The sequence below is a fragment of the Erpetoichthys calabaricus genome, chromosome 9 (assembly GCF_900747795.2).
Source record: "Erpetoichthys calabaricus chromosome 9, fErpCal1.3, whole genome shotgun sequence".
NCBI classification, from domain to species: Eukaryota; Metazoa; Chordata; class Cladistia; order Polypteriformes; family Polypteridae; genus Erpetoichthys; species Erpetoichthys calabaricus.
This window is the reverse complement of record NC_041402.2, coordinates 68,954,415-68,967,700: the sequence shown is the minus strand read 5'-3', so window position 1 is coordinate 68,967,700 and position 13,286 is coordinate 68,954,415. Positions and strand designations below refer to the sequence as shown.

The 13,286-nt window shown below is 35.8% G+C and overlaps 1 protein-coding gene across 2 annotated transcripts in view; it reads left to right on the top strand.

Annotated features, from left to right (window-relative positions):
- The first annotated feature begins 1,295 nt into the window (after positions 1 to 1,295).
- dok4 (docking protein 4) overlaps positions 1,296 to 13,286 on the top strand; it is a 263,114-nt gene continuing 251,123 nt past the window's right edge. For both annotated transcript variants that reach the window (XM_051932134.1, XM_028809691.2), the window contains exon 1: positions 1,296 to 1,946. The gene's annotated coding sequence lies outside the window, so the exon portion shown is untranslated. The remainder of the gene's footprint in view (positions 1,947 to 13,286) is intronic.

Below are 13,286 nucleotides of genomic sequence, written 5' to 3'. Positions count from 1 at the left end.
TCTAAAAAGTTATTTGTTATTATTGTTATTATTATTATTATTATTATTACTGCTGCTGCTAGCATCTCTTATTTTTGCTTAACTTACTTTAATTTGCTTTCCACAATTTTTAAATTCTTTGTTGTTTCTTTGTATTAACTGTGTGAGTCATAAATAGCAAAATAGGCAAACACTAACCGGCTAAATTGGTGCATTTATTATTTGTGTGTTCTTCATTAACAAAACAGTTTGAGAAACATGAGGAAAAAATGTGAGGCACTGAGTGTTTCTTATTTTCCCCTGTCCATTGTGTTAATTCTCCCCAAACAAATAAAATTACATTAGATTAGATTACATTTGATGAACTTTATTAATCCCAAGAGGAAATTCAGATACATACAGCAGGAGAAACAAAAAAACAAGGATATAGACTCTAGCCACCAATCAATCAATTGATAAATAAATAATAAGTAAATAAATGTAAATTGTGCAGAAAGTTCAAAATGAACTTAAAGAGTACATTGGGAGGAAGCATGGAATTGCCTGATAGCAATGGGCAGAAATGACCTCCAGAGGATCGAAATGTAGGCTGACAGGTGTTTCTGACAGCCAAATGATAACATGGTTAATGAGAAGAATATTAAGTAAAGGACATATTCCATAAACCAAAAGAAATGGTTTCTTATTAAGAAACTGATTGGAGTATAAGCCTGCAGGCACTGTGGCCCACCAAATATCAGTGCTGTTTATCTTTGCACTAAGGTATTTTTGTTTGCAATTGAAACTCCATGGATATAGCACACACCAAGTAATTTACTGTGCTGTCAAGTGATCCTTAAAGAACAGTATAGTAACAAGCTTTATGATGAATTTGTTAAGAGCATCGTATGGTGTGTTTACTCACCTTTTTATAGAAGCACAAGGTAACAGCAGGTGGGACTGAACTAGGTCCAAACAATGTGTCATAGTCCTGAAAAATTCAGCTATATACCACTGGTCAGAAAAGAGTTCTGTGACGCTGTTCTAAAAATTCTGCTTTATAATGATATACTGTAAAAAGTCTGTTTTAAGAATCGAAGAAATTGTTCTACGGATATAAAATTATTGTTTTATGATTGTCCAATGTTTATTCTCATATGATGTAAATATTAATAATACGGATCGGTGCAGAATAATTCCAGGGGCGGTAGTGAACAGTAGAAGAAAAAGCGAGGTTTACTCTATTCTGGACTTTACGGTAGTTGCGGTGGGCGGGGGTGTTTCTGAAACGCGCCTCTGGTAAGTGATCGCTTTGCTGTGGGAGGCTGGCTCCACACTGTACAGAGGCAGGCGGCTCTCAGTGGTCAGGCTATTGCCTGCAGTCGGGAATTTCAGTCTTTGCCTCTGCCGTTCATAGACGGTTTCCTGAAGTAGCCACGATTCGGGCTGTGGTCAGACCAGTCCAGGTTTGCCTGCTTGGATTTGGGTTTGACTTAGGGCTGCTTTGGCGGACTTGCGCTCCAACTGTTTTGGACTGTGGGCGTACTGCTTACGGCTACAGCACTAGACTGGTTCACTGTTCTGCAGTATTCGACCCAGTTCGGCTTAGCTGGGTGTCGCTTTTCTGTTGGTCACAAGCACAAATGCGAACGCTGACTGCGACGCTAAATGCCCGAGAGCATCTTGCCTACGCAGCTTCTCGTAGCGCTCTATTCACCTCGGTTCGACAAAGCCCAGTTCCGTTTGGGGGTGTTCTCCCCGTCACAAAGACACGCGAATACTGACAAGAAACAATCCGTGAGACTTGAGGTAGGCTGTCTCGGTTCTCCTGGGCACCATTCTGCTGGAGTTAGCGGCTTTGCGCTCAGTGGGCGATTGACTCGGCTTTACTGGGATTATTCTGCAACCCCTCTCTGCACAGGAAGGTGGAGATTTGGAAAGATAGAGCACCTCTTCGGGGGGTTGCCTGCAGCCACCTGCCAAGACAGGTAAGAGACAAGAGGAGAATTTGGAGTGGGGGCTTGGTAGGTAAGATGTGGATTTCTTTACTGTATTTTTAAAGAATCCTACTCCTGGGAGAAAACAAGGTTAGCACAAATCCGCGCATCTGCGATGAACTTTGATAGTCAGTTGTCTTTGTATAACTTTGTATTTTTAAATTTACAAGACCTTGAATTCAGTAACGCCGTTGCTTCTTAAAGCAATCGAATATATAGCCAATCTGTAAGACCTGTTTTTAACTCACGTATGCGCATACTGGGAACCATTTCTTTTGTCTGTCTAAACTAGCGCTTATAAAAGCCCTCAGCTTTCTTTACTGCTTGTCTCCAAGCACGCTGTGTACAGTAGCTTCAACACCGAGGAATATAAAAAAATAAGCCAATTCCAGGTAGCAATGTGTGTTCTGTCTGGCCTTTGTTTTTACTTTAATGCCTGTTTTAGGAGACACTGGCGACCCGCCCTCTAGATCACTTAAGCATACACAGATTAATATAAACATTTCGAACGCACCCCTACCCGTGTCTTTACAGGTAGCAGTCCATAATACAGTATGTGTCCATGTTTTGCGTATATGATTTCCCATCACACAAGCGAAATCAGATACGTCTTAACCGTTGGAGGTTTTTCCTCTCTTTAGTTTGGGGATCAGCTGGCTGTCACCGTCTTGCAATCAAGCAAGTCGCTTGAACCGATTCGCTGGCAGTGGCGCACTGGTGTAAATTCTCTTTAATTAAAACGTGATGAATGCGCCTCATTATAGTAATATTACAGTAGCTAATTAGAAAATAATCCACCATAGCCCACTGGACAATGGGATGTTAATATATATATATAAATATATTGTATTTTAAAGCTTTATTGTAAGGGGTGAACGATATATGCAGTAAAGTATCAAACATCATATTTGTGAAATTAATACAAGTCAAGAATTGTAGTTTTTGGTGTTGGCTCCAGCAGACCCCCGTGACCCTGTAGTTAGGATATAGCGGGTTGGATAATGGATAGATGGATATAAAAAGCAGAAATCTGTATAAATTGTGTTAAATGCAAATTAATTGTGATTTTAAAATCTCTGTAAACAAAGCTGCGTTTTTTTTATGCTCCTCTAAGTGGTGTAAGTGTGGCAAAATTATTTTTAGAATTAGTCTTCTTTGCATAAATACAATATATCCTTTATAGTAATATACTTTATAAAAATCGCATTGTATTTTGATATTTTGATTAATTGCTCATTCGCTGGACTCATGTAAAATTTCAGTAAAATCCAGTTTTACTGGTCGTAGTTGTATTTTACCGAAATGTAAGAGTGTTATGTCCTGAAAATCATAAAAGATGTATTTTTAGTTTCTCCCAGATCTTTGTACAGATTCTGCAATAGATCTTCTGTATCTGATTAAAACCTGTTAGGGCAGTTGTAGGTGTCTCAATCTGTATCCCACAAAAGCAACAGGCACCAGGCGGTAACTTGATAAGAAAGGGAAATGCAATACCGTGAACACAAGTGTCTTGCATTGCATACCCCATATAAATAAATAATCTGTAAGAGAAGGTGGCAAATTCTAAATGAATATGCTTTGATGTTACTTAACACGATTCATAGCTAGTCTCTGTGTAACATATTACAGTGTTCACTTATGACTTGCAGGAGCTTCAAGACTCTCTCCCTAGTGTCTCGGATAGACTGCAGATGAAGATCAGGACTGGAATAATTTTAAATTCTTAAAGGTGGATTGTTTCCCATAAGATCCCATTAAGTGATATATATATACACATTTCACAGTAAGATCGGAATATACTAATATTTCATCTCTGATAGATTTGTTTTACTTTTGTATTGCCACATTTCACAGTATCCTAAATTACACACGTTACAAAGAATAAATGAACAACCTTAAAGCAGAATCCAGGAGCAGATACTAAGAGAAAAGAACATTCAGCAGTGTTTTGTCATAATTCTAACGACCTAGCTTGAATTGCAAGGCAAGTTGCTGGCTGTATGGAGTTTACACATTCTTTCCATGTCTGCTTGAGTTTTCTCTGGTCTTGCTGACTTCCTCCCACATTTTTAAGACTAAATGCTAGGTTGGCTTGTAAATCTGCATTTCCCTGGTATCAGTGAATGTGGGTGTGTATGTGAGTGTGCCTTGGGATGGTGTGGTGTGCTGTCTTTGGTTGCTTCTTCTCGTACTCATTGTTTCTGAGTCCAAGGCTTGATATGACCTAACAATGGCAATAGAAGGTTCAGAAAATCTGCAGATACATGCAGTATTTTGGGAGGATTAATATAATCCTTTAATTATTTTTTTCACTATCAAAATACATTTTGAAAAAGAATTTCTCATGGATTGTAAGCAACTGAAGATTCTTTGAAAATTTGTCAAATTAAATTAATATGGTAAAATGAGGTATTTATTTTTTTAAATGAAATGGGAACCATTCCTAAAGAGCATATTTTTATGGTATTGTGTGCATTTGCTACTGAAATTTTCTTTTCTTTTTTTTTTTTTTTTACTGTACTTTAGTATTGACTTTAATATTCCACATGAGCTGTGAAGAGAGAGAAAATTTGTATTGCAAAGCTTATTTGTATTTTAATTTAGAAGTGTTTTTCATCTTCTGTGATTGTTAAACCCTTGCATGGAGTCTTAGTGACTAGTGCTACTGCTCCATACTGTCAAGAGCCTCTGTTTGATTTTTGGCCTGGTCATTGTTTATGCCAATTTTGAGCAGTCTTACCATTTCTGTGTTTCCAGTGTTTTTGTACCCCTATCCCAGTGGTTGACTGGATGCCATAAATTGGTCAGGAATATGTGTATAATTCTCAAGGTGGTTTGTTAGCCAGTTCAGGAAAAGTGAGCTCAGAAAAAGATAAATGTACGGACTATTTTAAAAATCTGATGAAATTTGTGGTCTACTTATTTTATGTTTACCTACAGAAGTAAGAAGTCTGAATAGACAAAGAAATGCTGTTCTTTTCTTTCCTCTTGTTAATCTTAGGAATGAACCTTACTATATTGATATAAAAGACAAATTCAAGGTTTAGAGTATGAACAATAATGTCTTTTAATAAACAAATAGTATATAAAGGTAATTGAAAAGACTTTTGAGGTGTGCCTTCCGCTTTGTCTGGTCAGCAAGTGTCCATGTGCAATGTTATCCCCATATTGGGCTCAAAGGGGTGGGATTATGGGCAGAGTTAATGGTTGTTTTCCAGTTCCTGCTCTTCCTGAATAAGGGTGGAAACAGAAAATCGTTAGCAGACAATGTAGCAAACAAACACATTCCTCTTCATACCCTTTCAATCCTTCCCTGAAGAGGCACATGTGACCCATGCCTTTTATTACCAAACACAGATAATGGGTGTGTAAATTTGTTCATGTGCTTTCTTGTAGCATTACTCTTTAGTTTGTCTAAAAAAGGCAAAGAAGATGCACTGCTTACATCCCTTATTCTCATCCTTTGTGTACATGACACTATGGAAGAGCTTACTTTTTTGCCAGTTCACTGTACTTTGGGTTTCTAACAGCTTTTTCTGACCTTGTACAGTTAAATTGAGGTAAAACATTTCCATGTCCAATGAAGTTGTGTTGTTCAATGCTGTACCAAATACGTTTGTTTCAATTGACTATTTAGTTTGCTGCATATTTAGTGTGAATTTGGCAAGTTTCTGTGGTTAATAGTGTTTTATAAGAATTGAGTGAAAAAAAAAATTTCATCCAATGGCTGAATAAATACATTAAGATTTGTTTTTTATATTTAGAAAAATGTGAATTGGTGAAATGTAAGTATCCTCTAGGCAAATTTAAAACATGAGGGCCGTTCTCTTTCATTTATGCAAGCGAGTAACAGTGTAATAGTGAAAATGTCTCACTAAGCCTCTTAGTGACAGTGGCATCTGCTGAGTTTCTGACTGCTTCCCTCTAGTAGCATAAATCCTGTGTTACACATCACCCTTGATTTTAATTGACAAGGTAACCAGTGAAGCATTAACATTTACAAGCTCTTTGTTACTGATAAACAAGAATATATTTGTTTTTTAAAAGAATAACAAGTTACTAGAATGGTCCTGCCTGCAGTGGTAGTTTATAAATGTTTCCTTGAAGACATGTACTGAATGTTTAATATAAATGTATTTGAACTGTCTGCATAATTAAAGTTGTTAAATTTCAAGCCCTTTGGTTGGGATTATTCCTGTCATTCTTTTAATATGAAAAAAGTATTCTTTACTGTTAGTTTTGTTGCTCCCTTTTGGAAAAGTTTGTGTTTCAATTTGAATAAGATAGAATAGTTATTTTGCAAATGTAATTTCACAGAATTAATTTGTTTTAGTTAGTATAATTTTTATCTGTAACGTTTTAACCTTTTAATATTCTGAGAATTTAAAACTTTAATTGTAGATGTCATCTTTTCAGGTCAGTTTACAGTTTTTAAGTGATACGCCTTATATTGTGTGGGATTTTGCACTCTTAGCATATTATATCCATCCATCCATTATCCAACCCGCTATATCCTAACTACAGGGTCACGGGGTTCTGCTGGAGCCAATCCCAGCCAACACAGAGAGCAAGGCAGGAAACAAACCCCGGGCAGGGCGCCAGCCCACCACAGAGCATATTATACTGTATATGAAACCAAAGTAGGATAAAACCTATCTGAACATTTTTCTTAAATTAGATTTCTTCAGTTTGTTTTAGACTACTTTAAAAAAATAAACAATGTGCATTATGGCTTCATCAAGCTGTTCACTTGGATTAATTGTAAAGTTATATGTACTGTATGGGAGAACACTCCTTATGTTTTTCTGGTGAATTGTATGTAGAAAAATTGACATTTGCTTAGTCTTTACTAAGCTCTAATAATAGCTACAAGTAATGTAATTCGATAAATATCACACAATTCTACATTACTAGATGAATTCAGAAAAAGGTCAGGTAAGTACCCTGCTGTGAAAAAATAAGTGTGCTTTGAGTTTTATCATCTCAGAAAACACTGCGCTTTGAATGGAATGCGTCAAATAATGGGATGATGATTAGCTGATTATCTGGAAATAATATTCTATATGTATTTGGAATTTGCAGCTTTTGTTGCCTCGCTCTTTGTATACTGTTAACACATTCTATCGAAATCTCAAGGTATTTGTGACAAATGATACGCAATGTCGTGTGGAACAATATGTTCCGTAAAAATGAGTGAGAAGTAGAACTATTTGTTCATAATTTGGAATGTCATGTTTTGTGAATTTAAACACTTTCTTTGAAACAATATATAATTTCATCTGTCAAGTGCAAAGCTGGATCTGCTTTTTTGGCGCATTTCTAAGATGCATTACTGTTGTTGAGCATTTCCTTAATGTTATGGTATAAGAGTGTATTCTAGAGAAAAAGAAAAGTTAGACCAATCTGTCTGACAGTAAAAACCAAAAGTGACTGCTGCTGTTGGGCAGTGGTATAAAAAATGATTTACCTGAGGATGGCTAAAAAAAGAATACAAGACAGATTTTGGAATGGGTAAGTGATGATTTCTAAAAAAGAATAGATAAATGATTTTGAAGTGGTGAATTTAGAATGCAATTCTAAACCACTTAGTGACTCGGTGTCATGTCAAAATGCTATACACAACACAGCCTTCAAACTAATGCTAGTTGAAGTACTTGTGCCAGGTAGGGTGACCCAAAAGTCCTCATAGGTGAGAGTTTGAGAGTTTGATTTATTCTTCTAGTAAATGGCTTATTTGTAATAGTTTAAAATTTCCCCTTGGAGTTAAATAAAGTTTATATAATCTAATCTGCAATATTGCAGCTAACTCAGATGCCACTTGTTTTTGATTTAAATATATATTTTTCACAACTTTTCCTGCATGTAAACTGGAAGATAAATGCCTTTTTTCTCAAATACTAATTAAAATGTTTTGTGGGTCATTTACATTTTTTTTGGCTTGAGGATGGCAAAGTGATGGTCCTATACATATTTAAGATCTTTAAAATCCCTAATTATATTACTTCTGACTGTGTTAATACAAATATATCATATTTGTAATTGAGAGTATAGATGTGTTTCAGTCTTCAAAGAAAAAAGAGAAAATCTTCTCTTTGTGGTCACATACCTTTGTCCCCCATGATACTCAGACTTGAACTACTATAATAAAGTCATTATCAATTTGCATTACTCATTGTTTGTTTTGACTTTTGAAAGTAATTTTCATTGTTTTGCTTTACCCTTTTAGAGTTCATTAAAAATTATAAACTTTCTCTAAACATAGTGTTTTTATTAAACTCCTGAAGCAGATGAATTATTTTCAATAATATAAAAATAGAGTCCATTTTTTTAGTCGAGTGTTATATCAGATAATTTCTTTTATAAAATACAAGGGATTTGTTCATAAAGAGAAATGTTTAATTAAATATGCAATAAGATCTCGTGCTTATTCTGTTCAGATCAATGTAACTGGTTCTTTTGCAATAGCACTTGTAATTGAAGGCAGATTTGGAGAGATTACGCAGATTTACAAATGCAAACCAGTAATAGAACAATGCATTAGTCTGCAGCACATACTAACATAAAGTCATGTTTCTGTGTTATTGAAACATAAAGGATAACTCTGTAAGATTTGACTACAGACTAATAGAAATTTTACTATTTGAAGATCTGGCCAGAAGACAACAGACGGGATGAAAACACTTTGTTATCAGCTCTAATGGAACAAATAAAGCCCTGGGGGATCTTTGGTATAAGCAGAATCAGATTTACACTGATCTAGGCCAACTGCCTATTTCAAAACTACCAGCTACGTAATGAGTATATATTTGGGAGGTGGAAGGAAAACTATAATACCCAGAAAAACACCCATGCAGGAAGGGAGAAAGTTTTCAAATTCTGCATAGACAGCAACCGAATTTAAACCTGTGAGATAACAATACTCTCCACTGAGATGTTCATAATGAGGAATGACACATTTTTTTTAAAGAAAAATAAATTATAAGCATTTTATAGTATGCAGGTGTATTCTATACTAAAATAATGGGTTCTTGGTCTCGATTTAAATGCTGAGGCTGGTGAAACATCTGTTATGCTATCTGGTAGATCATTAAACATTTTTGGTGGCATTTAGCTAAAGGCTATAGCTCTTACAGTGCTCTTACTTATCTTGAGAATTTTTTTGTAAAACATGTATGACTGCAGTGTACATTGCAGAATCCAAGCATCAATAAGTTATAAAATGAGAGCCAATGGCATTTATGGCTTTGTATGATGGCATAGTGGTTAATGCAGCTGCCTTATGGATAAAACATCTTATGAAAAAATCTTGTGTAGGTCAATGTATGACTAGATTTTTATGTGGGTATTCTAGTTTTCCTCCTGCACCCAAAGCCATTCATGTTAGGTTAATTGGCAAGTATAAAACTGTCCAAATGAGGCTTTTGTGGATGTGTGCATTAATAGGCCATGGTTTATCCCTACCCAGTCTTGGTTCCAAACTTACACCTAATACATTAGGATGTGATCCTGACACTTACAAGTCTGAGTTGAAATCAGGGGTTTTAAAACATATTATCATCTTTGGGATGAGGGAGAAAAATACAAACATCACAGATAACTGGTACTTCATTCATTATGAATGAACACTATGTACAGTATGTAGGTGTGCTAATTATTATTGTACTATTTTTTGAAAATTGTTGACAAATTTATGCCGGGCAGATAGAGTGGCTACAGGTTTTTACTGCACCAATTCTCTTGGTTACTACTGTCACTGAACCTCACTGAATAACTTGGGGCCATACAGTTTAAGTGCTAGCTCCTGTTACTTTTTTAGACATATCTTATATTCTTTACACAGATCTGAACTGTAACATAATTCAAATGGAAGAAAAAATGGCGGAAAAAATAAAATGCATGTTAGATGACCTGTTGCTTTATTGTCTTGATGTTGTGCAAATTTGTTGTGTAGCCAGGTCAGACATATGAAACCTGTATTACCATTTGTCAATGCGCTCTACAAATTATTTACAATTTTGCATGTGAACCTTAGTGTCTTGTTAAATATTTTTCACTAACAAAGAAATGTCAGATTTAGGGGTGACATAGTGCTTGGACAGGCCCAGAAGACTACGTTTGAATCTCAGGCCAGTGATTGTTTGTGTGATCTTCCCATGTGTGCATTTAATTATTTTCTCTTAAATGTCAAATATGTGTGTTAGGTAAATTTAAGAAAAATTAATTTGGTCCAATGTGGGTCTGTGTATGTGGGGGTATTCCATATGATTCTGGGTTGGTCTCCAGCTCTCCAGGGTCAGGGATCTGGATTAAGTTCTGCAAATTGTAAACTATTTTAATGCTTCATGCAACTTTAAACTACATTGCCCCAGGTAAAACATGTTTTCAGGTTTCTGGTTAGACTTCTAGATTAGGTTTACTGACAAAAATTTCATTCAAAGTAGTCTTGTAATCTGATTAACTTTCCACAGGCATTTTAAAAACATAAGCAGTTTTCAACATGTATTATGTTCATATCTCTGCAACACTTGAACAGATGAATTTTTCTGCTTTTGCCACATCTAGTTCCTTGTTTTAATTACCTTGCTCAAAATGAACGTACGTAACAAGTGGATCTGAAATAAAAAAAATAGTATACTACAGTAACGGATATAGATATTACATGTTATGCTGTGGACTAACTGTGAATCTTAGCACTCAGTCAAAATGAGGGGAAACAACATGTCAAATTAAGTATTGTCTGAAGATAAGTAAAACCAGGAAAAGATCAGTTGCTTTGAAAAGGTGTAGTGTTGAAGACTGTGCTGTTTTCATTTCTGTGATGTAAACATTGTATAAGTTTTCTTACTGGTGTACAGTGCTTGAGAATGTTACTTTTAAAAGTAACTTTGTTAAATTAACCTATTACTCACAAAATATGTTCTATATTTCCATTTTTTAAAGAGCAATGTGTTACTTTGTCTTTTTTTTTTTATAAGAAAAACTTCACATTTCACTGCCAGCATTTGTTGCTAACTCTTAAGCCCATATATGAACCTTCATGAAACTAACCAGAAACAGCCAAAGTGGACACTTAACTTGTGTTCTATTTACTTAGTTGTATTCTTATTCAACATAAAGCAGAGATGTGAAATCCACAGTTCTATTCAAAATAAATCTATTTCCTTGAACCAAGAGAAAAAGAAAATTGCAACGTTTATTATTATTACATTTCATGCAGTTTTTAGTGCTTTTTATTGTAAGCCCTTTTAATTCCTTAGGATAATAAATTCTAACATTGGGAACAATAGAACAAAGACTCCAATAAGGCATATTTTAAATGTAACTATAATTGTCAACAAGACTCGCTGTTAAAACATAAACTGCAACATGTTAACAATTTTAAACAAAGTCACAAACTTTTTGTGTTTTGTCTACAACACTGGAAAAGAGAGGTTTTTTTCTTCTCAAAGTAGCAATTACAACATCCATCCATCCATTTTCTAACCCGCTGAATCTGAACATAGGGTCACGGGGATCTGCTGGATCCAATCCCAGCCAACACAGGGCACAAGGCAGGAACCAATCCCGGGCAGGGTGCCAACCCACCACAGAACACACACAAACACATCCACACACCAAGCACACACTAGGGCCAATTACAACACAATAGGAGAAGTCTGATAAGACGCCTATCTGAATGACATCCATTCCGTTTTTCCATTCCAAGTGTGAGCCCCTTAGTGGCCTTCGTGCCACTTGATCACACCATTTCAACATATGTATTGCAAATACTGTAGTTGGATTCAAACTAACCAGATACTTTATATATAGGCCTCTGTTACTGTATTGCAAACAGCATAGTCATTTCTGATTGTCTGTGCAGTGGTGACCTGTAAAATACCAGCGTGCCATCTACCACCAATGATTTTTGCCTTATATCCAGTGCTGCTGGAATAATCACTGGCTACCTGTGAGACTAAACTGAGCATATTAAATGAACCCATCAGCACATGCAGTATAAAATGCACACCTGTAACTTTTATTCAGTTCTTTTCACTTGATTACAAACTATACATGCACTTTACCTTTCTTTCTGTAGCTGTCACAGATGGTGAATGCTCTAACACGATGCTAATGACCCCAGCTGGCAATGTTTTTGCAGGGCAGTAATAAGTTTCTATAGTAAAGCAGCAACACATACAGTTCTGTTTTTTTAAAACATTATTTTTTACTTTACTGAAATAAGTATCATATTAAGTTACGCATTATTTTAAAAAGCAGTCTTACTATGTAACACACGTTACTTATAACAGGTTACCCCCAACACTTCTGGAGTAAGTGTGCTAATAACTACATTTATGTGTCTTATGTTCTATTGTCTGCTATGTCTGAACTAGGGGGCTCCGCCCCCTGCTCGCTTCGCTCGCCAACCCCTGGCGTTGGGGCATGACAAAGAGTGAGATGTATGAATTAGATATAGAATAGTGTGCAGGTTTGGATGATGCCTATATAAATACAAAATAGAGTGTTTGGCATAGAGTAATGTTTTATTGGAATATTTCTCTGTATACAATATTAGTAGTAAAGATGGTGTCTTGTCTTTGAATGAGTCTTCCTTGGCATGGATCATTTTTAACTTTAAGTTTAATGTGAGATGAACGTCGAACACGTGAGAAGGCAACATAAAGTTGTCCATGTCCAAAAACGGGTTCAGAGAGGTAGATGCCAACTTTGTCCATGGTTTGTCCTTGTGATTTGTTGATGGTCATGGCAAATGCAGGTTTAATGGGGAACTGTCGGTGTTTCAATGTAAAAGCTAATTCCAGGTCAGAACTCGTAAGGTTAATTCCAAGAATGAGAACAGTATTGTTAGCATGTGAATCTGAAAGAACTGTTGCTTGAATAACATCGTGTGTTATGGTGTTGACGACTAACCGTGTGCCATTGCATAAACCCTGTTTAGTGTTAAGGTTTCCTAATAGCATGATTATTGTTCCGTTTTTAAGGGTAAGGTTGTGTTGTGGTCATCCGTCCGGGTTAATAGTGTTCAAATATTGTAAGGGTAAATTCAGATGTTCATTGTCGTCATCAGAGTCAACTTTGTCAGAGCTTAGAAAGAGCCGTGTCTCTCCAGGAAGTAATGAAATGACCTGGTTATTAATGTGATTAATATTAATATTTTTTGGACATAATATAGTGCGTTGTGTTAACCACATATGCAAAAGCAGTATGGGCCATTGCCTTTTGTTGGCCTGATATGTACTCCGTTAGATGCAAAAGCAAATGAACTATTGTAGGATCTAATGCAGTTCATAAAGTTTTTACTTTCAGGCACATCCTTAGTTAGAAGCT